Genomic DNA, 25,169 nt, shown 5'->3' with positions numbered 1-25,169 from the left:
AAAAGAACTTAGAACGGTGGGAGGAAAATTATTTATTGACCCCCACACCTCAATATTTTACCTTAAAAAGCATAACAAATGAAAACACAACACACAGGCCCGCGTTGCCCTTTTTGGTAGCTTTTGACTGGGTCAGTCAAGGTCAGCTCCATCTAATCAATGATGCGAACCGATGGGAAAGGTGGGAGGGGGCAGCCGGTGACCTTCCCCCAGCCATGCTGTGCTGGCAGCCCAGGACTCAGACTCAGTCCTGATTTCTGTCACCTGGCTGGGCACCCTGGTCTACAGTGGGTTGGAGGGGACAGCCGTGGGGGCCAAGGTGCCCGGAGAGAGGTCTCAGGACTGGACATGAGCCCTAACTGCCCCCTCCCTTCTTCCTCGGCCCCTTTTTGGTGCCTCCTCTCAAACTTGCCAGCTTCTCTCCCCACCCATCCTGCAGTCCTGCTCTTCACTGGTCCGAAATTCACCTCCTTTGGAGAATTTTATACACATGTATGTATATATATACATATACACATATTATATACATATTCTACACATATTACACATATGTATATACAAAAGTCACGCATGTTCACTGGGGGATTTAGAGGGCTGGGGCGAGCACAAGAAAATAATCATCTGTTACCTCCCGCATACTCCAAAGAAAGCACTGGAACATTTCGATGGATATCTTCCTGTCTTTTCTGTGTGTATAAATGTTTTCGTTTATAAAAACTACCATTTTGTAATGATGTTTTATAGTTTTCCTTTTCACTTAAAACTATAATGTGAATTTCTTCCCATGATAGTAAATCCCTTATTTTTGGAAACTTGGATAGATAGATAGATATAGACATACGTATATTTACACATGTTCTATCAGTGTTGCTGCAAATCTTTTTTTTTCTTTTTTTTTAGTTTCTGGTGTGCAAAACAATGTAATAGACATTTACACCCCTCACAAAGTGATAACTCCTCTCCCCTAATCTACTAGCCCTGTTGCTGCAAATCTTTTAGCTAAATCTTTATCAACACCCATACTTATTTCTTTAGAATGAAGTTCTAGAAGTGAAATGACTGATGAGAGAATATGCAAAATTTTAAGGTTTTATTTATGTGTCTAGTTGAATAACTGTCTAAAAGTTTCTACCAGTTGACTCTGATTTCTTCTCATTTGTTTTTATTAAATAGCTAAAGCATTGCGTTTCTCTTATTATTAGGGAGTGGCATGTTTTGTCATGTTTACTGGGCATTTCTTCTTTTGTGTCTGCTGTTCATGTCTCTGCCCCTCATCTTTCTGGAATGTTCATCTTCTCTCAGCTTTGAAAGCCCTCTTCCTTGTGAAGGAGATTAGGCCTTTATGAAACAGGGTGCAAATGCTTTCCCCAGTCCTTTGTCTTTTAAACTTACTTGTGTTTTTGGTGCACAAAGCAGTTCCACTGCTTTCCCAAGTTGGGGCAGCCACTGCCTCCAACTTTTCTTTTGAGGTAAAACCTCCCTGTGAAACGCACAGCTCTTGAATTCAATTGAATTCAATGAGTTTTGGTAAGCATTTACACCCCCGCTCTCCATCCCAATCAAGACAGATCGCATCATCAATCCCTCGGAAAGTTCTCTTATGCCTGGTTCCCAATCATTCCTCCTCCTCCCCCACCCTCAAAGAGAACCAGGCTTCTGGTTTCCAGCCTCATAGATTCCTTAGGCTGGTTCCTGAATTTCAAAGTGACAGAATCACAAAGTATATACACTCTTTTGTGTTTGACTCCTTTGATGTTTTGGACGGTCATGCACACGTATCAGTGTTCATTCTTTTTTATTGTTGAGTAATATTCCCTTGTATGAATATGCCACATATCTATTTCCTTGCTGATTATACCCCAAATTTAAATTGTAACATAGTCATTTATGGATTATTTCCAGTTGTTGGTGGTCTTCTTTCTGAGTATCAGCTGGAGTTCTTCCATTTGCTTGGGACTGTTTCTTTACTTCCTAGTATTTTCCATGATCTCAGCCAGTCACATGGTGTTTTCCTTATGGAGCCTAGATAATAGGTTTGTTTTCTGGGAGCACAGTTTCTCCCTCATTACTCTCTTTTTTCATTGTTCTCAGATGTTTATTCTAGCTGAACTATTCCACCATTTTGTCAATTCCCACAAAGTTCCATTGGGATTTAGCAGTACAGTTAGGAATTTAAAATGTTCTTTTGCTAATGTGATTGGGAATTTTCCAGGATGTTCTTCTAATGCATATACAGTGCTTAGCATAATGCCAGCCACATAGCAGATGCTCAGTAAACAGCATTTATAATTATTGATTGAATGTTGTTAGTATATTTGAAAATTATTGGGGTCTTTGTATATTTTTTAATTGACTACCTTGCTCAACTTCTAAATCTAGATTTTTTTTTTTTTTGAGTCTTTGGGGCTTTTTCTGATCAAAGGATTTGTTTCTTTCTGTTAATCCCGGATTCATTTTATTTTAGAAACATAACACTTCCTATGAAGGATGAAAAACGCCATCCTATGAAGCTTGAGGTGGGGGTTACCGGTGTTAGGGCTCACTGCATCTCTCCCTCATTCTCAGCCCCAGTGTTAGAGACCTTTTTACTGGGCAGAATTCTATTGTATTGAGCTCTTGTTATTGGCTGTGAACTGGTCGCCTCCAGCCAGACAGCACCTCAGGGACCTAAAGACAGACCCAGCTGTCCAGGCTCCCAGGTTTCTCTTCCAGAAAAGGTGAGTTCTTCTGTCCACAGGCCCCGCATTTACCATGTGTGTCACGTTCCTCAAGGACTTCTGGGGACTCCAGAGAGGCCTAAGTGGCACACAGCATTGGGCCACTTCATGCCTCTGGATGAAATTTACTTTTTAATTCATCCTGCCTGGGATTATACCCCAGCACTCTTTCATGTAGCTTTCTCTTCAGGCATTCAACTCTCATTTTACACTTGTAAAATTACTCTTACATGCACTTTCTCCTGATTATTGCATACTTTCAATAATCTGTGAAATAACATATCTCAATTTTTATCATCTAAATGTTACTCAGCCACAGGTCCTTTTCACCATATGCAAACTTTTGGTAAGTATACTGCTTCCATCCGTGGGGAAAAAATTATTAGTGGTAATTTTTAATTTTCTTTAGCTGTATCTTTAATTTTCTTTAGCTGTAATTTTCTTTAGCTGTATCTTTTAACGTTCTGCAGTTCACCATTCGTTTGCTTCAAAGTTAAGCTATCTTAGGGTACATTTCTACTTAGAATGCCCAAGACTCTTTAGTCATTACCTACTTCAAGATACTTAAAATATTGTCCAATTGTGCATTTTCACTTTGAAAATTGTTATTTTTATCTACCTAGCGACATTTTTTCCCTCCAAGTTTCACTGATCAAGGACGATATTAAAACTAATCTCTGCTCACTTCTAAAAGGGACAGGCCAACAAAAGAAGCATTCACACATCTGTGCCAGGCCTCTAGGATCACTCTAAGATTGACAATTGAACTGACCTGCTTTCTGATTCTCTTTTAAGTTCCAGAGGGGTAAAAGAAAAACAACAACCCCCCCCAATTCCTCATTATGAAACAAATAACGAAATACCACAAAGGTGTGATTTTGATTAAAACAGAAATGCTTCTTCTGTTCTGTCCTGAAAAAGCATCTGGCCATAAAACTTGGAAAAGCTCAAGTTGAGGTTAATGAGTCATGAAGGTGTATCGATTGGGGTCTTTTTTTCTTGCAGGACAGTGAAAACTGAGGGTGTCACCGGTGGGCTGCTCAGGCCTTTCCTTTCCCTTCTTTAATCCCGTAGGTGATTTCAGATAACCTAGTCACGTCTGGTAATTTCTCCATCGATTGTTCTTCTTTCATGACCGAGTTCTCGAGATCGCTGATGTTCCTTTCCACGTGACCTGCCTGTGTATCTTTTTGTGTAGTTCCGTGTGAGGTGGCCCTGGGTTGGTGTTGCCAGGGCCTGACCAGTAGGGACCTTTTGGTACTTGAGGGGAAAAAACACTCCTTGAAAGCAGGTTTTAAATGGTCTACCAAATTCTGCTTTCTAGGAAGAAAGTTGCTTTGGCGTCAACACATGTAAGCAGATTTGGGCGCTAAGAGCTCACGTTTTCTGAGCAGTGTTCACCATTTTCGGCGGTGAAACCTCCCGAGCGATTTCCAAGCTGCGAGGCGTAGGGTTTCACGGAAGCAAATGAATTATGTAACCCTTTTAATTTCAAGTGTAGACTCCATGCAGCACTTTCATCAAGTTGTTACAAACGAAACCATTCTAAAGCCCTGCAATTCGAATACAACGCTTGAAGTCTTTCCTTCTGTCAAGGCCCCACTGTCCACGAAGCCCGCCGTCACGCGCACGTCTGACTCTCGCGAGGGGTCTGCGGCCCAGGTGAGCGCAGCACGCGGAGCATCCGCAGCTCCGGACCCCCGCGTTGGCACACGCTGGCAACGTGGGTTCCCCCGTGCACACGCGGGATTCCTAAAAACACTAGGTGCACCGGGCCGAGGAGCTGCGTCGCACTCTCGTGGAAATGAAGCGACCCGGGTCGGGCGTCGGAGGCCACGCCCGCGCCTAAGGGTGGGCAGATCACGGTGCCTCGGGGAGCCCAAGGTGTCACTGGGCCTTAAAATGCTGAGCACTGGGGCAAAAGGGCCGCTCGTGACTCCCCGCGAGCAGCTCAGACGCCGCGGCGACGACCGGGCACGACCCTCGTCGCCACCACCCCGAGCCTGGACCCGCGATCGCCGCGCCCACCCGAGGGCACCTCGCGCGCAGGCCCCTCCTGCCGGCGCAGGCGCGGTCGGCCCGCTCCGCGGCCGCCGGGAAGGCCCACCCGCCCGCACCCAGCACTCCGCAGGCCGCGTTCCCGCCGCGGGGCAGGGCGGGGTCCGACGCGCCTGCGCACTGTGCCAATCTGGGCGCACTCAGCAACACATGACCGCTGCCAGCATCCAAGATGGAGGCCACAGCCAGGCCAGGCAGGTTCCCCTCCTCAGTCTCAGCCCCAGCGTGCGCCTGCTACGCGCGCAGGCAAGCGGTCCTGACCGCTGGGCCGGCGCGGCGCAGCTCTTAGGGACTGCCGAGTGGGGCTGGCCAGCGCCAGGGTCCGTGTTTACAGTCACTACCCGCCCCAGCTCCCTGCGCTTTCTCAACCGCGAAGCGCCCAGTGGCTGGCGCCTGGAGCGTCCTCTGGTCGCCCCGCCCCCTGTGATTGGCCGCTTTGGCAGCCAATGGGGTCCAGGACGTATGCGGGAAGGCGGGCAGAGGTGGAGCATCTCTGCCTTTCGTAGAGCGTCTGGCCTGGCGGTTGGCCGCCGTGGAACGAGGGGCGGGAGCAGACTGGGCTGTAGCCCGGATCGCAGCGGACCAATGGAAGGACGGCCGGGAGCCCAGGGAGGGCGGGCGGAGGGCGGGGCCGAGCCGTAATTGACGAGCTCTTCATTAGAAACCGGGCAGGAAGGAGGGGCCCGCATGGGGAGGTGATGCAAGGCTGTCGCAGCCAATGGCTGCAGAGTTGCCAGCGGGGGGGCGGGGCCGGGGCGACTGACGGGCGTCGGGGTCGGCCTATGAGCGCCCAGCTCGGTGCTGGCGGGGGGAGCAGCATCATGGTTCAACGTGGGTCAATTTTTTGTGAATGAGGAGGGGAGGTTGTGGGGCCGCCGCCGCGGAGCACGGTCCTCGCCGCCGCCCGCGCCGGAACCTGCGCGCCCGCCCGCCGCCCGCCCGCCCGCGCCGCCGCCTAGCCGCCTGGGCCCGGCGCGCCGCGGCCGCGTCCCTGCTGTCGCCGCCGCCCGAGCGCCCGCCCGCCCGCCCGCCCGCCGGCGGTGGTGGTGGCGGCGCAGGCTGAGGAGATGCGGCTCGGAGCGCCCGCCGCCGCTTCCCCGCCCGCCGCCGCGGTAAGCGCAGCCCGGCCGGCCCGCGGGCCATTGTCCGCCGCCGCCCGCAGGCCCCGGCCTCCACGCCCCCCGCCCGCCGCCCGCCGCCCGCCCGGCAGGTGGACGCCGGGTCCGCGCCCCGGCCCGGCCCGGCCCGTGCGCCCAGGCCGCCGCCGCCGCCCCGCGGGCTCCGGAGCGCGAGCCGCCGCCGCCCCGGCCCGCCGCCCCGAGAGCGCCGCGCGCCCAGGCCCCGGGGCCCGCTCGCCGGCTGGTCCGGAGGCGCAGGCGCCGCCGCCGCCCGTGCGGCCGAGCGCTCGGCAGGTGGGCCGGGGGCTGCGGGGCCCGCGGGCGCCGTTTACGTAACTTTGTCGGGGCTGCGAGTTCGCGGGAGAGCGCCCCTCCGGGCCCGCGTTGGGGGCGCTGCCCGGGACCCGCGGGGCCCGCAGGCGGCCCGCAGGCGACGTCGGCCCGGTCCTGCGGGCGCTGGGAGTCGCGTCTCCCGCTTCGCAGAAACACCCGGGAATCACCCAGCCGGCGGCCGCGTCTTTACATTTCACGCCGGGTCGTTCGGCGCGGTGGTAGCGGGAGACCGTGCGTGTCCGCGGGAAAGGCCGGGGCTGGAACCCGCTGCACTCGTTTAACGCACCGCGAACATGTGTAATAACTCGCAGCGGCTGATGGCAGTGTTTTCTTTATTGCATGTTGTAAATGGACCTGCTGTGACACAGTTTTCAAATAAAGCGTTGCAGAAATGAAACTTCAGTGATTTTAAAACTGACGACTTTCTGAACGAAATCCCGATTGCATTGCTGCAGAGACCTGCCTGGTCGCCGGCTGAGAGCAGCTCCCCTGCCCGCCGTGAGCCCGGAAGGGGCCTGCGTGGTGACCTCGCTTCCTCTCCTTTCCCCACTCAGGCTGCTCGTGTATTCCCACAAACCGCCTCAGCGTGGAAGGCCTGGGAGCAAACACGCAAACAGCCTTCGCCCAGCGCCGGCCCTGCAGGGTCGCGGTAATGCTGATGGGTTTGCACCTTGGCCTGGTTTCACTTTTTCTTTTGTAACACGATCGTGGCTGCCTGCAGTTTTAATTGCTCCTGATAATTCTGTGCATTATGTTAGGGGCCGTGCTGTGAAAGCTGGTTTGGTGTTTTCACGGTCCAGCCAGGAAAGGTGGTGCTGACGGGGGAGAGGGAGAGCCGTGGAATTAGGAAAACTCAGCTGCTTGTACACAAATATATACCGCGGCAATTACAAAGCAACAAAAGTTATTGCAGAATTTTGCGGTAACTATGGCAACACAATTACTCTATCATAATTGGAAATGCAAAATGCTACCCTGTTAGAAGTTTCATCAGAATGGAGTTTGGGATATTGAAAATACGTGAGATTTAATTTTGTTTTCCAGGTAGCTCCCGAGAATTCTAAAATCTGTGTTCAGTTATCTATTTTTAAGACTGATAAAGCTTTCCCAGATACTCACTTGGATCTGTGGTATCTTTCCCCAGAACTCACATTTGTGTGGGAGGGAAGTATTTTCCTGCCTTAAAAACACACACCCTGACACATTGAGACTTCTTCAGCTTTCTGTGTTCTGGGCTTTTATTTTAAAGACCGAATACCTTCCCGAAGAGAACAGTAATCAATCAGAAGAGAAGCAGGGTTTTTGCGGGCGGGCAGATGTTAACACTGTCCTCTTTAGGGTTCTCCTGCAAGAGTTGCTGGCCCCAGGGGTGCCGCTGGGGTGTGTGTAGGGGGTGGATGACTGCAGGCTCCTTGTCGGCCTCGAAGGCCTAGGGACCAAGGACAGATGTGGCCTAAGCAGCCCTGAGCCAGAGAGAATGTTCTGTGGTCAGCAGCTTTACAGCTGTGCAAAAGAAAAACCTCCTTGGGGGCTGTTCCTGTAGCAAGATCGACAGAACATGGCACCCTGGCCGGGTGCAGCTGGAGTAGCAGACCCCCACTTCTGGTGGTCAGAACCTGCTTTACTAGGGTACCCCTCTTGATGTTTTCCAGGAGGACTAGTTCTGGAAGTTTCCACACATTGTGGGGTTGCTGCAGTTTAATTTCGTTATAAGGCTTTCCTTTTAACTCCTGCATATTTATGCCCAGTAATCGACTTCCATTTTCCAGCTTCATTGTGAGGTTTCAATGCAGCATGAATGGCTTTGAATTCTCATCCTTTGATGTTGGGGGTAGCACCAGAGGAAAGGGGACTTGGTGCCGTCTTAATTGCTGGAGCAGAAGAAACATTTCATCACTCCTGCAGAATTTGTCCCTACCATTCTCTATTGAAAACGGCTGGGCTCTCCTCACTCCCAAACTGCCAGGAGTAATAGGTTAATACCTGCTGTGGGGAGTGGGGGAGACACAGGGAGGAGCGGGCCCCAGGCCCTGCCAGGCGTTTGGCCCCTGGGCCAGAATCGAGGACTGTAGCTGCAGAGACCAGGGGCCCAGCCTGCATGGAAGCCTGGGCAGTTGAACCGCGCCCTGCGGCCTGTGAACCTGGGACAAGTCCCTGCCCTTCTCGCTAGAGGGCAAGTCCCTGGCTCTGGGGTGGGGGCAGGGATGGAGTTTGGAGGGGGTTTCTGTTTCAATGTCAGATGGTCAGCCTGTGCTGGGGAGTGCACTGGGCTTGGCGCCTTTGGCCTTGACCTTAGAGAGGAAGGTGCAGCACCTTCTGGTTCAAGTCCAGTGAGGGCCTGTGTCAAAGTAAGGCTACATTCTAGCACACCTGTCACGGGCGTGCACGGAGCGTTCTAGCACACCTCTCACGGCGTGCACGGAGCGTTCTAGCGCACCTGTCACGGGCGTGCACGGAGCGTTCTAGCGCACCTGTCACGGGCGTGCACGGAGCGTTCTAGCGCACCTGTCACGGGCGTGCACGGAGCGTTCTAGCGCACCTGTCACGGGCGTGCACGGAGCGTTCTAGCGCACCTGTCACGGGTGTGCACGGAGCGTAATAGTACGCCTGTCACGGGCGTGCACGGAGCATTCTAGCACACCTGTCACGGGGGTGCATGGAGCGTTCTAGCACACCAGTCACGGGTGTGCACAGAGCGATTCTTTTGGGGAAAAGAGCACTGAAGCAAGGTCCGTGAGTTCTTTTCATAAGGTCATGTTGTCTTGGGCTCATGTGAGTGAGGAGAAGGGGTGGCTGGGGCCCGTTTGGGTGTGCACGATGGGCTGTGGCCTCTAGCCACTCGAGGCCCCTCTGCTGCCTGCCTTTACTGACACTCCTGCTCCTCACTTCCCGCAAGGATGGTCCAGTGCCCTACCCGGGTCGCCTCTGCTGTGACAGTGCAAAGCACCTTGCACCGCGGGGACACGTCAGCATTTGTATCAGCTAGTGCAGAGAGCAGAAGGTCTTCCTTGGTGAGGAGCTGTCACACTTCTCACTGCGACACAGAGAGCGCCTCTGCCAGGCCACGTGCCGTGTAGACCCCTTTTCTGTCCCCACAACCTTATGAGGTGGCTACTACTGTACCCAGTTTGCAGAGGAGGGGCCTGAGAGAGAAGTGAAAACGGGGCGCCTGGTACCCCCAGACATGGTGTCACGTTCTAAACGCTGATTTCCTCTCTCTGTGCCTCTGCTTGCAGGCCAGTGATGATCTTTAAGTTGAAGGTTAATGTCCTGGAGTCATTTGGGAGAAGATGGCAGTTTGGAATTCCTTCATGGATTCAGTGTGGAGCTCACCTTTGCTGGAGCTGTCGGTGCCGACACCGAGTTTCAGGCAAGCCTGGGAAGGAATTCCGGCCTTCTCAGGCTGCCTTCAGAACTGGGAGGGATCTTAACAGTCACGTGGGCCGGGGTTGTGCACCTGTGCTTGGATCTCACCTGAGGCTGCCTGGGGGCAGGTGAGGGCCGTGCAGGACACTGGTGCCCCACGTCATTTCAGCCAGAGCAGTTTGGCCTTCCCTGTTTCGTCTGTACAATTACTTTGGAGGTTTCCCTGGAAGTAAGCTCTCCAAGGACTAAAACCTTTGAAAAACCACTGATTTAATCTACTCTGATAACACCAAGCCTGAGACCTTAAAGAGAAAATATTGACAGATTTAACAGTGTAAAAGTTAAAGAAACTCTCTTTGGCAAAAGGACTCCGTAAGCGAGCTTACAAGACAGTGAGAAAAAAATAATGCAACATATTAGGCCTGTATGAGCTTCATAGTCAGTATATAAAGAGCTTTTATAAACCAACAAGAAAAGGATGACCATCCCTATTGCAAGATGAGCAAAGCGTGTACCTGTGCAAATCACAGTGGCTAATGTGAAAAATAGCTTTGCTAGTTGAAAAATTCAGCTGAAAGGAGATCACGTTTATGCCCATCGTGGTAGCAAGGTCAAGTTGGATAATAGCCATTGGTGGTGACGCTAATTCCTACCTTCTGTGGTGTTTGTGGCATGGAAGTACTAAGCTGCTATGTAGAAAGCGCTTGGCTTAGGGCCTGGCACACGGTAAGCGAGTGTGTTGGCTGCTGTTAGTTTATTATCAGCTCTCTGGAGAGCAGATGACCATAGTTACCTAATTACTCTCCAAAAAATTTTCTTTGTCAAAATTTGAAGTGGTCAGCCTGCTTGCCCCAACAGTTCTACTTACGGAATATTTATTTTTAGGAAAGAATATGAATGCAGGGATGTCCGGCATGCACGGATGTTTTCTGCTTCGTAGTTACAGCGGCGATACTGACCCGTACGCACCGGCTCCCAGACGCAGCCATGCGGCGCCGGGAAAGCAGGTCCAAGCAGTGCCCAGGGACCCCCTTTGGTTTTTAAGCACTTGAGTCTCTAAAGTGATCCCGGTGTCCTCGGGGGTGTCAGGGAAGTGGGCCGTGAGGGACTGGGCTCTCTTCTTAGAGAGAATGGTGTTGTATACATTTTTGCTCTAAGTATGTAATACTTTTAAAAAGAAGGCTGATATTTCCATCAGGAAAAAAATGCTCTTCAACCCCGTTATTTATAAAGGAGAAAAACCAAGTCCTCGGGAAGTTGGTAAATATGCTTAGCATTAGAAGAATTCAGGGGATTTGCTTCTCTGACTTGCTTGTGAGCTCTGAGCAGAACTGGCCTCCTGGGTCTGGGCGTGTCTGGTACAGTTCGTGCTGCAAATGGTATCCTAAGTGGTCTCGACAAAAAACAGGCCTGTAGCCTTCGTTCCCTCCCTCGAGCCTGTCATGGCTTCCCGTTGTGCTAGCCTAGGTCCCTGGAATGCCTGTCTAATGCTGGCCTCTAGTTACCAGCTCATCAGACAGTACTTATCCTGTTTGCTGCGTGTTAGTCCCTCCCTGCTTGCTTCCTTGCTTGCTGTAAGCCCCTTTGGCCTCAGGGCCTTTGCACACACTGTTCCAGCTTTCTGGAACTACCTCTCTTCATCTTCCTCTTCCCCAACCCCTCAATCTATGCTCATCCTTCGGTCCCCTGCTAAACATAAGCCTAACATCCTTCCTACTCCTTCCTAACAGGACCCAGTTGTGTAATTTCAATAGATCGTTGTGACATTAGTGGTTCACTGTCACCTCCCTTTCTCGCCGAGGCCTTCATGCCTGCTCTGTGCCCAGTGCCTGGCATTGTAGGTGCTCCATGAAGGAATGGATGAAGGTGTCTCTGAAAGAAAGGCCCAGCTTAGGCCCTGCCTGGGTGGACAGCCTGGCTGCGGACTGGTCTTCGGGCCTCCCGGCACCCCGTGTTTCTGCCTGTTGCCTGGAATTGCCTGTTTCCTCCCCGCCTCAACCTGGGGACTCCTTGGTCCTGACTTTGGAGGTCACAGCCTTTAAGTAGACGCCCTCAGTACAGGGAGTGGATTCTGGATGCAGTGAGGAGTGAGAGGAAGGGTCTCAAACGTTCTGCTGTCAAGTGCAGACGGGGCCGCTGCGTGCCGTCAGGCCAGTGCACAGGCTTGTCCTTGGCACCTGCAGATGGGCCCGGGCCCCGCCGGGGTTCCAGGTGGCCAGCCACGGCTTTTACGAATGGCATTTTCCTGTTTGTTTCTTACTGGAGTTAATGACAGTTTAATCATTTCTTATTTAACCTCATAATTTTAATGTGATACCTTAATATGGTTGCGTGTAAACATTTTGGCGTCTGCTCTTGTTTAAAAACGCGAATGTGGGCCTGTGTGAGTTTACTATTGTTTATGAAGTTTTCTGTGTGTGAGTCAAATGCTTTTGTTGGACTGACGTTTGCGCCTGAAACACTAACTCAGTTCTTAGGCCTGAGAGTCTGAGCCGCCGGCCTTGCCAGCGAGTGTTGGTCAAATGGTGATGGTGATGGGACTGCGTCTTCCCTAAGGAGGGGGAGCGTGTCAGCTGGTTCCTGTGGCGCGGTGTGCTGCAGTGGCTCTTTTCCAGACTCTTCCCAAGAGAAGTTTGGTGACACCCTGCCCCCCGCCGGGCCTCTCTTTGCTGGGGGAGCGGTGGTGGTGTGTTTGGGGTGGTGTTTCTGAACCTTTCTGTCTGGTCGGTTTGTTATTTTGTCAGTCTTCCCGGGAGGACTCCCAGCAGAGGCCGAGGCAGGCCCTGTGTCCCCCAGTCTCCATCAGGACTGGCCTCTGCCCGTCGGTGGGGATGGAGGAAGAGGGCGCACACGGGTGCACAGGCCATGGGAGGCAAGAGCGGGCTGGGCAGAGCTGGGGGTGTGGGCCCCCCAGGGCTGATGGCGGCCCCGCCCCAGGGCTCCGGGGCTGGGGGGGCTGGGGGGGCTGCAGTGCTGAGAACTGATGAGCTGCATCACTGGGGTGACACCGGGGTGGCGGCTGGGGGCGCGTGTTGGGGTGGACTTCCTTCTTCTTCCCACACGCCCAGTCTGCTCACGTTTCACAGAGGTTTCTGAGGCTCCGGCTCCGTTTCCTGCCAGGTGCCGTGTACCTGGCCTCTCGCTGTCTAACCCGCTTGAGGTGACGTGTTTAGGGACATGGGTGTGCACAGCCCCCCCCCCCAGGAGGCCCCCGGGTGTCCTGGGCACAGCCAGCCGTCTCCAGAGCCTGTGGCTGCACTATGGTGCTGACACTGTGAGGGGAGGGAGGGGAGGGAGGGCCCGGCCCCTGTGGCCCTGAGACGGGGCCACATCGTGAGGAGAGGTGGCTGTTTCCTTCCTTCCTTCCTTCCTTCCTTCCTTCCTTCCTTCCTTCCTTCCTTCCTTCCATCCATCCATCCTTCCACCTGTGTTACTAAGAACTCTCTTGTAGGTCCAGGATCCCCTGGAGTAGCTGTTAGGACCTAAACTCCATGGGAGTCAGTGAAGAGAACATTCTGGAAGGGACCTGAGTCAGCCTCTGATCCAGCTGTCGGTTTCATACATTGGGAGTCAGAAACTGAATCCCAGCCCCACCAAGGCCAGGGGCTTAGAGATGAGCTGGGGCTGTCGACACACAGGAGAGCTGCAGACATACCCGGGGCGTGTGACCCTCCAGTGCAGGGGCCTGTGGCTCATTAGCGAATGCTAAGAGTATCACCACGCTGGGGGTGGGGCTCAGCCCCCGTGGCCTTTACAGGGTCACAGAGAATTGGTCAGGAGGCACTAGAGTGGATTAAACCCTGTCTGCTATGAAATTTCCATCACATTTTGCACTGAAAAGGTCCTAGTACGCGGTTTCAGTCCCCATTCTCTGGGAAGCCTTTCTTTGCCAGCTTAAGGGCTGGGTTGGAATTCCTTCCCTGCCTCCAGCTCACGGCAATAGGGCACTGCCTGGGGCACTGACCTTCTAACTTCAGGCCAACGTCAGTCAGTCTTGCGTTCCCCCAGTCGGATTGTTTTCCTTTAACTTTGATTGTCCAGCAGGTGAGCCCCTCCCCCAGGTGTCAGCTTGGGCAGCAGTCGCCCTGCAACCTCCTAACTCATTCCTGCTTCCAGCCCCGAGGGGGTGTGGGCTGGGAGGCCTGCCTCACTCTGGGCAGCTGGAAGTGGCCTCTTCTGCCCCCAGTGGACGAGTGTCCAGGCCACCTCCTGGCCACCTCCCAGGGCTGGTGGAACAGTCTGTCAGCTTGAGGGCGCTGCTGTGTGTGTGGCGCACAGGCCTGGCCATGGCGGTACCGTCCCGCTTTGCCTGGGTGTTGCGTCCCTAGGCCAGGGTGCTGATTCCTGGCCGCAGGGTGCTCGCTGAGCTGCAGCGATGGACATTTCTTGACAGGTTGTCACTGCCCATAGCACTAACTGGGGTTCTGGAAGAGGCAGCTGTCCGGGACCTGCTGCATGTGGCAACGCCAGTTGCAGGTTTCCCTGCCATGGCGTCTCATTTGTCATTGACGGCACGGAGCCTTCAGGACAGAGCGTTCCTCCCGCTGCATTGTGGGACGGACACTCCCATGGCAGTAGTGGCTGGAGGGACCCCGCACGGCCTGGGTGCTGGGCTTCTGGTGGAGGGGGCTGCAGACATGGGGCTTGCTCCTGGTGGCAGGGCCATGGGGCAGTGCTCCCTGGGGACATGGTGGGCATGCCCTTTGTGGTGGGCACACGCTCCATAGTGGCCCCGTATGTGTGTACGCAGGAGACAGGTGTGGCCGTGCTGTAGGCTGGTGTAGACAGGTGGCCTCTGGTGGCTGGTGGAGCGTGGAGGCAGGAGACCAGGTTCGTCCTCCCTGGGATGATGGGAAAGACACTCTGAGGGAACCTTTGTGAGCGGCTCTCAGCGGGAGGCTATTTCGGTAGCTCCCGGCCAGCTCAGGCCTCTCCAGAGCAAGGTGCTGCAGGGGGCTGGTGGGCTTGCCTCCCGGGAAAGTGCAGGTGCGGGGAGGGTCTGGTGCGGCGTGGCCCAGACCCTCTATAGAGCCTTCAGGGCGGGCTTTTCTCCCCCAGGCGGCTTGCTGGTCCCAAGGGGGCCTGCCGCTGCTCTCAGGGCTGCACACCTACTGGCTCACGTCACCCCCAGACAGCGGGTTTGTCCCAGCACAAGTCTTGGGTTCATGCTGCTTGGTTTGACTTAGGTCACTGCCCACCTCTGAACTGTCCCTGTGGCCAGGGGTGTGGAATGTGCTCGGTGGCTCAGCCTCTTCCAGAAGCTGGCCAGGGAGCCAGCTTCCCCCGGGTGGGGAAAGAAGGGGAGAGAGGGTGGGTGCTGAGGGGGCCAGCGGACAGCGTCCTGCGTGGGTCCTGACAGCAGCTCCTGACAGCCTTTCTCCTGGGCCAGCTGTGCTCGGTGCCACACCGAATGCTTCCCAGGCCCTGGCTCATGGAATCCTCTGGCAACGCTGGATGGATGGAAGGATGGTCCCATCCACAGAGGGGAAAGTGCTCCGCCGGGCCTGGAAGGGAGGCCTTGACCCAGATGCTGGAGCACTAGCCTCCCTTCAGCTCGTCTTCCTGGGTGTACCCCAGGCCTGCAAGTCAGGGGCACGTGGCCAGACCTGGCCAGTCGGCAAGGTGGGCAGAGGTCAGGGAGATACCTGCACTCTCTTCCGTGGCCGGCTGTCTAGCTGGATGCCGAGCCCTCAGGAAGGGGACATCGGAGTGGGGCTGGTGGAGCTGCGAGGTGTGGGGGGGCTGGGCTTCCCCACGTCTGGGGGTGTTTCCCGCTGACCTGTCCCACTGCCCGGACAACCCCAGAGGACCAAGGCACTCGTCTGAGGGTGCTCTGGGAAGGGCTTGCACCCACATCGGCTCCTGCCCCAGGCAGAGGGGGGCAAATGCCGAGGGTGTCCTGAGGCAGAGTGAAAGTCCGAGCCATTCTGGAACGCCTACCGCTCACGTCTGCCTCTGCAGGCAGGAGGTGCATTGGAGGGTGTGCTCTGGGGTCGGATTGCTGGGCTTCCCACCTGCCAGGTGTCAGCCAACGGTGGTGGCCCAGCTTCCCGCACCTCGGTCTTCTCAGCTGCACTTTGTGCCAGGGAGGGCCGTTGTCAGGACCAAGAGGGATAAGCAGGAGGCCGGTGACCCAGCTCCGAGACCTGCCTGGGCAGCAGGTGGGAAATACCATTGCCCTGACTTAGCCTCACGGGCCTGTGGGTTGGGAAGGCCCCTGGCCAGCTTCATCTGCCATGCTTCTTCAGAGCCAGGCGCTGTGCCGCTATGAAAACGGTCTGTTAGTCCTGTGGCCCCCTGTGGCTCGGACAGCCTGGTCACTGCCAGCTGAGTGCTGGAGCTGCCATCTGAAGCAGAAACGCGGCAGCCTGAGGGTGGGAATTGGGCTCCGTGCCGCGGCCTCTTCCTCTCGCTGCTTCTCACCAACGGGGACTTGTGGCACAGCTGTCTCCCCCCAGGTGGGAAGTACAGGGCTCGTTCTGGGGTGCACTTCTGGGCCAGACAAGCCGAAAGGGGCCTGGGTGTGTGTCCTGCAGCCACGTACCCGCTGCCCCGTGGCATGTACTCCTCTGCAGGCCTCAGTTTCCTCTTCTGCACTATTGGAACAAAGTACCCCTGGCCTGGCTGAGCTGTTGTGCAGTGTCCCTGACAGCTGACGCCCAGGCCTGGCACAGGTGTGCTGAAGAGACGCAGTGACTATTCCTCGTCACATGCCAGGTGTGGAGGGCGCCCCAGCCAGGGCACAGGCAGGGAACCTCAGACCACCCCCAGGGAGGTCAGGGCCTGTCACCCAGGTGGGAGGGGTGGCTCTCTGGGCGTCGTGTTGGTGCCTGGCGGGCCTGCCTGTATGGCAGGGCTGCGGCTGGAGGTGGCCTCTTGGCCTGGGTGGGCAGGAATATGTCCCTGCCCCTTGCTGGCCTCTGGGGCCACCCCTTCTGCGATCACTGGTGCTTATGGGCAGGGCTGCTGCTCCAGCAATGCCCTCCTCCTGGCCATTTGTTACCAGTGACCTTCTCTCTTCTCCAGCCCACAGTTCAGTTGTGGACGCACAGTCCTGGTGGGCCCCTCTCCCACGACAGGCATGCACGCATGTACACATGCATGCACACACACATACACGCGGCAGCATATGCCTGTGTACACACACACGCACACGCACACACGGCGGTATGTGTATGATAGGAAAACCGGTCCCTCTCATGATTCCTGTTGGGCTGCTCGGCCGCTCAGTGTGTTCACGCACCACCTAATGAGGAACGATGGAGCCTCTGGTGACGGTTGGGGTGATGCAATTCTCCCTCCATGGAGTGTAGTTGCCACTCAGTTCCTCATCTCGAAGGTAGTTCCTTTGCTTTTGAATCCTTGCACGTTTGGCTTTCCTAGGACAGAGGCCGTGGGCTCGGGATGGTAGAACAGTTGTTTCGTACGTGGGAGCCTGGCAGAGGGGCTGGGGGCTGGGCCCCTGGGACGTGTCTCTCTCTCCTGGACGCTGACGGGGCTTCTTAGGAAAGTGCAGCAGTTCCTCCTGCTGCTACGTGTGCTGGTCCCCTGAAGGCGCCCATTTTCCTCGTTTCACAGAGTCATGCGGTTCCAGGGCACAGCGGTGCCGTGTCCCCAGAGAAGTTGCACTGGCGGCTGCAGCCTGTGGCGCAGCCAGAGGCCCCTGAGCTCGCCCCCCAACCCCGTGCCCACAGGCCCTGTTCCAGTGGAGGGCGTCCCCTTCCTGCACTGCAGGCCCCCCCAGCCAGCAAGACCTTGAGCCAGGGGCATGGGAGCCGTGCCACACGGCTGTGGTGGTGACCCCTCCAGCTCCCTGTTCTCACAGTTTGGCTCTCAGCGCCGGTGGCCTTGAGCCCCACCGCCGGAGGTCCGCGCCGGTGGTCACCCAGAACCTTGCTCCCTGAGTCCGCGCTCCCGCCTCCCCGCTTACACCCTCGTCTGACGGTCAGCTTCCTGCTGTCCTGGTCCTGGCGTCCCTGCCAGAGGCCAGGGCTCGCCGTTGTGGGTCTTTTGCGTCACCCGCGGCGTTTCCAGGGCTTGGTCCAGCCGTCCGTCCCCAGGTCCGTGGTCCGTGGCCACAGGGCCCTGGTTGGTCTGTTTGCTGTGCTCTTGGCCCCGGGACCTCACGTCTGCCCGCGTCAGGGGCTTCCAGGCAGCGGCAGAAGACTCTCAGTGCCTCCTCGGGTGCTGGTCAGCTCCCTTTCCATTCCGTGGCGACACAGGTGCAGCAGTGCAACCTCCCTGAGCCTGACCTGCTCTCCTGGCCTTGTAGTGCGTAGGGGGAGCCACAGTGAGGGTCTCTGAGTCCTGCTGTGTCCCTATAGAAATCGGGGCTGGGGGTGTTTCATTGTCACCTAGGCGCGGCCCTGCTGCTGAGCGCTGCTGTCATGTGGAGTTGCAGGACTCCTCATAGAGTCGGGTCAAGACTCAAGAAACGTGGCGTCCGTGGCCCCCACCCCACCGTCCGCCCTGCCTTCCGGCACCTCCCTCCAGCTGGGCAGAGGCAGAGCGCCCACTGCGGCTGGGAGAGCTGGGAGAGCTCGCGGCCGGAACCCCTGTCCGTCAGTCCTTGCTCCCTGCCACGCTGCTCGCCTTGAATGCTTGAGCCTAAGGCCATTTTCTTTGAACGCATGGTGGGAACAAGGTCTTGAGGCCCTGACTCTGGGAAGTCAGGAAGCCGAGGGTCAGGGTTTCTGCCTGAGGCCTGAAGCAGAGTGTTTGTGGAGGCGGCTGGGGAGGTTTCCTTCTGCGGCAGGAGGGGCCCGGGCTTGTGACCGCAGCCTGAGAGACCGCGCAGCAAGGCCAAGCTGGGCCAGGGAGACGCTCTTCCACGGCCGCCCCGCTGCCTGTGGCGCAGAGCTCCTACGTCCTGGAGCTGGAGAGCTTCTTGGCAGGACCGGGCCTCTCAGCTCCTGCAGCCCTCCTCTCCGGGGTCCCGCCCGAGTCCCTCCACGTGGCCGGCCTTTCTGGCCTTGGCCTCTGCTCCTCGCCCCACAAGCAGGCTCTTCTGGGCGCCTAGAAGCCATGAACTCTCGGCTCACTTGTCTGCATGATTTCCACTTCTTTCTCAGTTTTCCAAGCTCTGGGATCGCCCCTGCCCCAGCCTGGATCTGGGCGTGGGGGCTGTTGGCGGCCTGGCGGTGCTGCCACACTTGGCCCAGGAAGGAATACATTGTAATCAACTTTCAGGCAGCCTGTCAGTGTGTCGGATTTGGAAAATGAACTTTCCTTGTGGCTTCACTGAGGACCGTGGACTTGCTGTGGATTTCTGTGTGGTTCTCAGGAGAAGCCAGGTGCTTCTCTTGAGCCTCTTGTTGGGGCCGCATGGCTAAGCAAGTGCCCACTGTTCCTGCCCCTGCCCCCGTCCTGGCCCCCGTCTGTGCCCCGGTCCCGGCCCGCACTCGAGCAGGTCTGTTCTCCGAGCTGGCTCCATCTCCCGGCAGCCGCCTTTGTGTGTTTCCTGAATCCTGACTGACAGACGGGGAAGTTCGCTCACACACTGTCAGACCTCAGAGCTGAAGTGTGAAGTGCGGGCCTGCGTGGCAGCTGTGCCCTGGCGGAGCGGTGGGGGCAGCGGGACGTGGGTGTGCAGCTGGCGAGCCGGGCGGTTATGTAAAACGCCGTCATACTGACACGAGCACACACGTAACGTGGACATGTCTGGGAGCAGGATGAAGGGACATTTCACTGGATGTTGTAGATAAAATATAAGCTGCTCCGGAACGCTCCTGCCTGGGGTGGCGGGCTCCTCCTGGCCTGGCGCTGCCCGCGTGGTGCCCTGTAGCGAATCCTGGGTGACCGAGCTGGTCAGCACTGGGTGGTCTGCAGGTGCAGCACCAGAACCTGTGTAATGGGGATTATTTCTCTTGTACTGCCAGAGAGTTTTTGTGAAAGCATTTCCAATACTATTAATATTAAAGGAACTAAGTTGGGAGACTAGGTCAGCAACACAAATAAGCAGTTATTGTAATTGGGAAAAATATTCATGATTTAATTTGCATATGTGGCAGCAGCATTTTTTAAATGAGTGCCGTGATAATAGAAGACAGACCGAGTATCACAAATGCAAGCAAGTAGAGAAATCCATTAATTGTCCTCCTCGGTTTTTAGAAAAATGGTGAAGTCCAGGAAGAAACAGAGAGCTCTGTTTCTTGTTTGGCCGCTGGGTTTTTACAGCAACAGTTTAATAATTCGCGTACCTAATTTTGATCCGACACGTGGGCGCGTGCCCTGTCCTGCTTGGGAAACCAGCTAGTGTTGGTGTGATTCTGTGCCGTGAGGCGTCTGAGGAGGGGACCTCAGGTGACATCAGAGCCCGTCAGGGCCATGCGCGATTTGCATCCCTCCGGCTGCTCTGGGCGCTTTAGCAACCCTGGCGTGTCCTGTTGTGCCAGTGAGCCAGGCGTAGGGGCTGGAGTGTGTGTGTCACGTGAGTTGGGAGGGGGCTTTGTGACATGCCCTTTGCATCAGGGCTTCTCCCCTGTGGTGATTTGGATGTCACTGGGCCGAGGCTGAGAAACACGCGATGTCCAGTGCCCGATAGACTAGCATTTCTTTCTGCGTTAAAGTACGGACGCTGTGTTCGGGTGGGCCAGGCGGGCTTGGTGCCGCTGCAGTCATGTAACTTAAACAGCACTTTTGAAGCCGCGTCCGACAGGTTCCGTGGGTCATTCACCAGACTGGGGGAGGAAGTGAAGGTGGCTTTCTTTCACTCCTTTTGCATGTGCATAGAATACACCATGCTCTCCTTTCCCTTTCTCTTCCAAATTGGAAAAATGGGTTTCCAGGCCCGACTCCCCAGCACTGCCGTTTTCCTAGCTGGAGCGTGTTTTGTGCAGCTGTTGTCAGAGATGACACGCAGGCGCTGTGCTGATGCTGACGACGAAAGACAGGAGGCTGCTGGGTGGTAAACGGCCGTTCTAGAATGTGCTGAAGCGGCGGGCCGGTCACTCGTCTCCTGCTGCTGCTCAACTACCCGCAGCCGCTGAGTTTTCCTGGTGGCGACAGGCACAGTCCAGGAAGGCAGCACCTCGTCTGGATTCCTTCCTCAGGACAGTGCCTGCTAGTCACGTGCTCAGGTGACAGCCCAGTGACCGTGAATGTAAAGGTTCTGAGCTGTGTGACGGGGGAGCGGGTTTGTGTAGTCACTTCCGGTCAATTTCTCTGGTTGTCCATACGGACATTTGTTTGCGCCCTCGTGTTCTGCAGATGCCACCGAACCGTGACTCTGTTCAGTTGTGAGTGGCCCCGAGCACTGGGGGGTTTAAACTGGTGCATTTCCTTGTTTTCTGAGACCGTGTTGCAAGGCCACTGGAGAGCGACAGTCAGCATGCTTCTGTCACATTGGGGACAAAGAAGGGAACTAGTCCACGGAGGAAAGGGGTTGGCAGTTCCCTGTGTGTGTGTGTGTGTGTGTGTGTGTGTGTGTGTGTATGTCTAGCTTTTAAAAAAGAATGTTTAATTTTATTGTGAGAAGCACCTGACATAAAACCACGTCTTACGCGTTTTTAGGTTCCGCAGTGTTAAGTCGATTGTGCTGTGCAGCCAGTTTCTCAAACTTTCTCGTCTCACAAAACTGAAACTCTGTCCCCATGAAGCACTGATTCTGTTAGATTTAAAAGAATACATACTTCTGACGAAACACAAGGTTACTGCCTACCCCCCGTGTGGCACAGGCTCAGCTGACTCTAAAGGAGATGCGTGTGGCAGCGTGTGTGTGCGTGTCACCTGTTCACATCTTCACATGTGACAGACAAGGGGACGCGTGCTGCTGACGTGCTGCCAACTCTCGAGTGTGCAGTCAGTGGTTAGGTGGCCGTGGGGTCGTTTTCCGTGGAAAGAGGGGAAAAGAGACGTTTCCTGGTCGCTGGACAGAACTGGAGGTCCGCAGAGAGCTCTGTTTCCTGTTTGGCCGTGACCTGAGGCTGGACTGTCCGACTCTGCTTAGGCAAAGGAGAGCTGTTGAGTGAAGGGAGGGGCCTGGGGCCCCCAGGGACCAGGGCACAGCACACGTGGCCGGACCCTCTCTCCCAGGTTCCCAGGGCTCCCTCCCTCCCTTGCAGTTATGGTCGTCACTGGGCAGAGTCGGCCCTGACCGCTGCTACCTGTCCGACTGTGTCGCTTTCCTCCCAGCCCTCTTCACCCAGACACTCTGTGTCTGTCTGCTCGTGTCCTGGAAGCCCGCGGCCCATAGCGCCTGCGTAGGATGGGGGGCGGGTCACCATCCATGGCGGACTCGGCCTGCAGGTCCTCGTGAACAGGGCTGCTGTGGCAGCTGCATGTCCCCACAGGTCCCCCCAGTGCTGGCGGAGGGCGCCGGTCTGATCAGACAGAGGTGCCACTCGGGGACCAGTTTCCCTGAAGCCACCACTGCCACCTGACACTTTGCCTCCATCCAATCTTTCGGAAAAATAAGGGAAGTTTGAGAACCAGGCACTTTCATTTCTATAGAAGTTCAGTTTCCAGAGAAAACGAGAGGTCCTGGAGCAGGCGAGCTTCTCAGCCTGGTGTTTGGAGGTCGCGTCCCAGCTTGCAGCTTTAAACATGGGTGGAAAATTGTGTCTGTCGGCCCCGGGCTGGCCTGCGAGACCTGCTCCAGGGCAGAGCCCGCATCCGCGAGCCGGTGGCCTCTTCACCTCTTGGACCTTTGTGCCACGCTCTTGCACCAGCCGGGACATGCTGTGAGCTCTGTGCCCCATTAGAAGGTGATGGTGACAATGGACGGCACTGGGCTCCCTGCCCACTCAACCCAGGGCCGGTGTCGCTGTGCCCCAGTTGGACCATGTGCTGCATGTTTGTGGGAACGTGAGGCCAGACACACAGGGTCGCAGTGGGGCCTGCCTCCCCTTACTTGAGGTGACAGGGAGACATGGGGACATCTCAGCACTTAGGCCCCGTTGGTGATGGAAGGACGTTGGGGACCAGGCGCAGCGAGCTGGACAGGGTCACTTTGTTTCGGGGGTCTGGACTGTACAGCTGCACCGGCTGTGTGGACTCCTGTGAGATGGACGTGGCCCCAGACAGCTGAGGGCCTCCTCGTGCCAGTGTGGTGAGAACCTTGTGGGCCCAGGCCTGCGGGGCACAAGGCTGTATGAGGACAGCACCCTGTCGTTGGCCTGCATGGACAGCTCTGCGTGGCAGATGGCATCACCGCTGTGCTGCGGGGACACACGCAGGCAAGGTGATGCTGTCTGCTGACGTCATCCTGAGCTTGTGTAGCCCGGGTCAAAGGCGACTGCTTTCGTGAGAAGACGAGAGAGTGAGAGGAGGTGCTGACATTTGGAAGAAGAATCGCCAGCAACCAAGATGGCCCTCCCCCAGCTGCGGTGGCCCAGGCTGTGGAGGGGCTGGCGCTGGGGGCAATGGCTGTGCAGGCTGGGACGTGTCCTGCAGCCTGTGCGTGTTCACAGGAGTGCGTGTCGGGTTGGTGGCCACTTCGCGGCTGCTCGGCGTGGTGAGAAGCTGATCTTTGTCCAGGAGGGGCTGACTCGGAGTAACTTCCCCTTTCAGTGAAGACCTCTTCTCAGAATGACCCCATCTGTGAGGCTCTGCGTTTCCTTGTTGTCGCTGGGCAGTCATATTTTGTTGTGACGTCACCTGGGGCGCCAGGAACGTTTTCCCCTGGGCTTATTCTGGGGGACGGGACTGGGGTGCATAGGGATGGTCCCACCGGCTACAAGTTTGCATTTTAACAATTTTTAGTAACAGTGTCGCATTTTAACAATGTGTAACAGTGTCGCCTTCTAGTGTTCCGCTGGGTTTCCCATCATCTTTGCGGTATAATTGACAGATAGCATTGTATTCATTGAAGGTGGACAACGTGCTGGTTGACGTTTGTGTACATTGTGACCCGAGCATCTCAATCAGGTAATGAACAAGGCCGTGGCCTCACTTAGCCAGTTCCTGTACTGGACACGGTGTTATTAATTACGGTTAGTAATGTCACCACACTGTACATCAGAGGCGCGAGTTTACCCTTCTAACCGGAAGTTTGTGCCGTTGGCCCACATCGCCCCAGGGCCCCCAGCCTAGCCCTGCCTGCTATAGTTTAACCATTACTCAGGTGTGGTCACTGGGCCTGTATTCCCAGACAGCGAATGGGAGTGTGAGTCCAGGGCAAACGAAACGATTGGGAGGCAGGAGGGCAGGACGTGCCTGGGCCCCGCTCTGGTCTGAGCCTGTCAGGGTCGGTCATCTCCCTCGATCCGTTGTATGCAGCGGTCCTGGGTGTGCCTGGGGAAGGCAGTGTTGCTGGCAGCAGTGGACCCGTGCTTTAGGGCCAGGGTGTTCAAGATTGTATGTCCCGCCCCTCATGGCATGCAGCGACAGCCCAGGGCACAGTCTAGAAGGTTCTGGAGTACCACTGCCCAGAATTGGCCGGCCCTGCTGTAGGGCCACTGACGAGCACGTGGGGCTGTGTGGGGACAACACAGTGAGAGGAGCGTGGGCCCTGGGGCTGGTAGCCAGGATGCAGTGATAATACGTTGCTGGGGCGTCTTCTCCCACACTCCGTCCACAAGGGACGGGGCCCGCAGCCCAGGCGGGTAGTAAGTGGCCAGCTGGAGCGCGGGGCCCCACAGTTCCCTGGACGGACGCCCAGCCTCCTCCGGCCTCTGGGGTGGCCCGTGGAGAAGGGCAGGCAGAGCTCGGGGCCAGTGCCCAGCTCCCGCGCGAGACCCGCGTTGGGCTGTTGGAAGCTAGTGTTGGAGACAAGTGGACTGTGTGGAGTCCACAGAGTGCAGAGGGCCTGTGTCCTGTGCCCTTGCTGTGCCGGCTGCGGGAGGCGAGGCGTGCGTGTGGCGGCCACCGCCACCTGGTAGGCGGCTGGGAAGCGTCGCCTGCTTGCAGTCCAGTGGTCGGAGTGCCCGGGGAGTCTGCGCGGGGACACTCGGTGCTGGTCCTGGGGCAGGCCTCCACCTGCCTCCCCTCGGGCCGCCCACTGCCCTGGCCTGGCTGTTAGGCCAAGGGGTGAGGGGTCGGGCCCAGGACACCAGGCCCAGGGCAGGCGTCAGGGCCTGTCTGGGGAGTAGGCGGGTGGAAGGCTGGGCTTGGGCCTGGGGAGCAGAGGCTGGTCACGCTGGCCACGCCACCGTCCGCTCACCCCAGTGACGCCCCTGGGTCCCGCCGCCTCCCTCCTAAGGCTGCTCTGCTCTTGTCGCCGTCCCTCAGTCCCCTTCTCCCATCAGTGTCCGTCGTGGCCCTCCAGGCCCTCTTCTTACTCTGCACGTCCGTGGCCGATCCCGTCCAATCTGCTGTTTTCTGTCACCGGCCGTAGGACAGCTCCAGGTCTGTGGGGCTCGCTCCCATCTTTCTCTCCAGCCTTAGCCTTGTGTCTTCAGCCGCCCTGTGGTATCTGCCCAGGTGTCCCACAGACACCTCGCACGTCCTGCCTTCACGTCCCGCACCATCTGTTCCTCCCTCCCTCCTGGGACCTTAGGGACTTGTCTGCCCCTCTGCCTCTGTCTGGCTTTGGTCAGATGCTCTCGGGTTGGTTGTCTCCTGCCCCCAGGACTGTACCTGGGGGGTGGAGAGCCCCTGCCTGATCTAGTGGGGGTGGGGTTTCTGTTCCAGTTCAGAC

The 25,169-nt window shown here is 56.4% G+C and overlaps 1 protein-coding gene across 1 annotated transcript in view; it reads left to right on the top strand.

The window, feature by feature from the left end:
* Window positions 1–5,796: 5,796 nt before the first annotated feature.
* Window positions 5,797–25,169, top strand: part of HDAC4 (histone deacetylase 4) — a gene marked incomplete at its 5' end in the record, with an annotated part of 265,863 nt that continues 246,490 nt past the window's right edge. Inside the window, one exon of the mRNA XM_081052346.1 lies at window positions 5,797–5,887. The remainder of the gene's footprint in view (window positions 5,888–25,169) is intronic.

Source organism: Rhinolophus hipposideros, assembly GCF_964194185.1.
Source record: "Rhinolophus hipposideros genome assembly, chromosome: 6".
In the NCBI taxonomy this organism is placed as follows: domain Eukaryota; kingdom Metazoa; phylum Chordata; class Mammalia; order Chiroptera; family Rhinolophidae; genus Rhinolophus; species Rhinolophus hipposideros.
The sequence above is the reverse complement of the archived record's forward strand: the minus strand, read 5'-3'. Positions and strand labels throughout refer to the sequence as shown.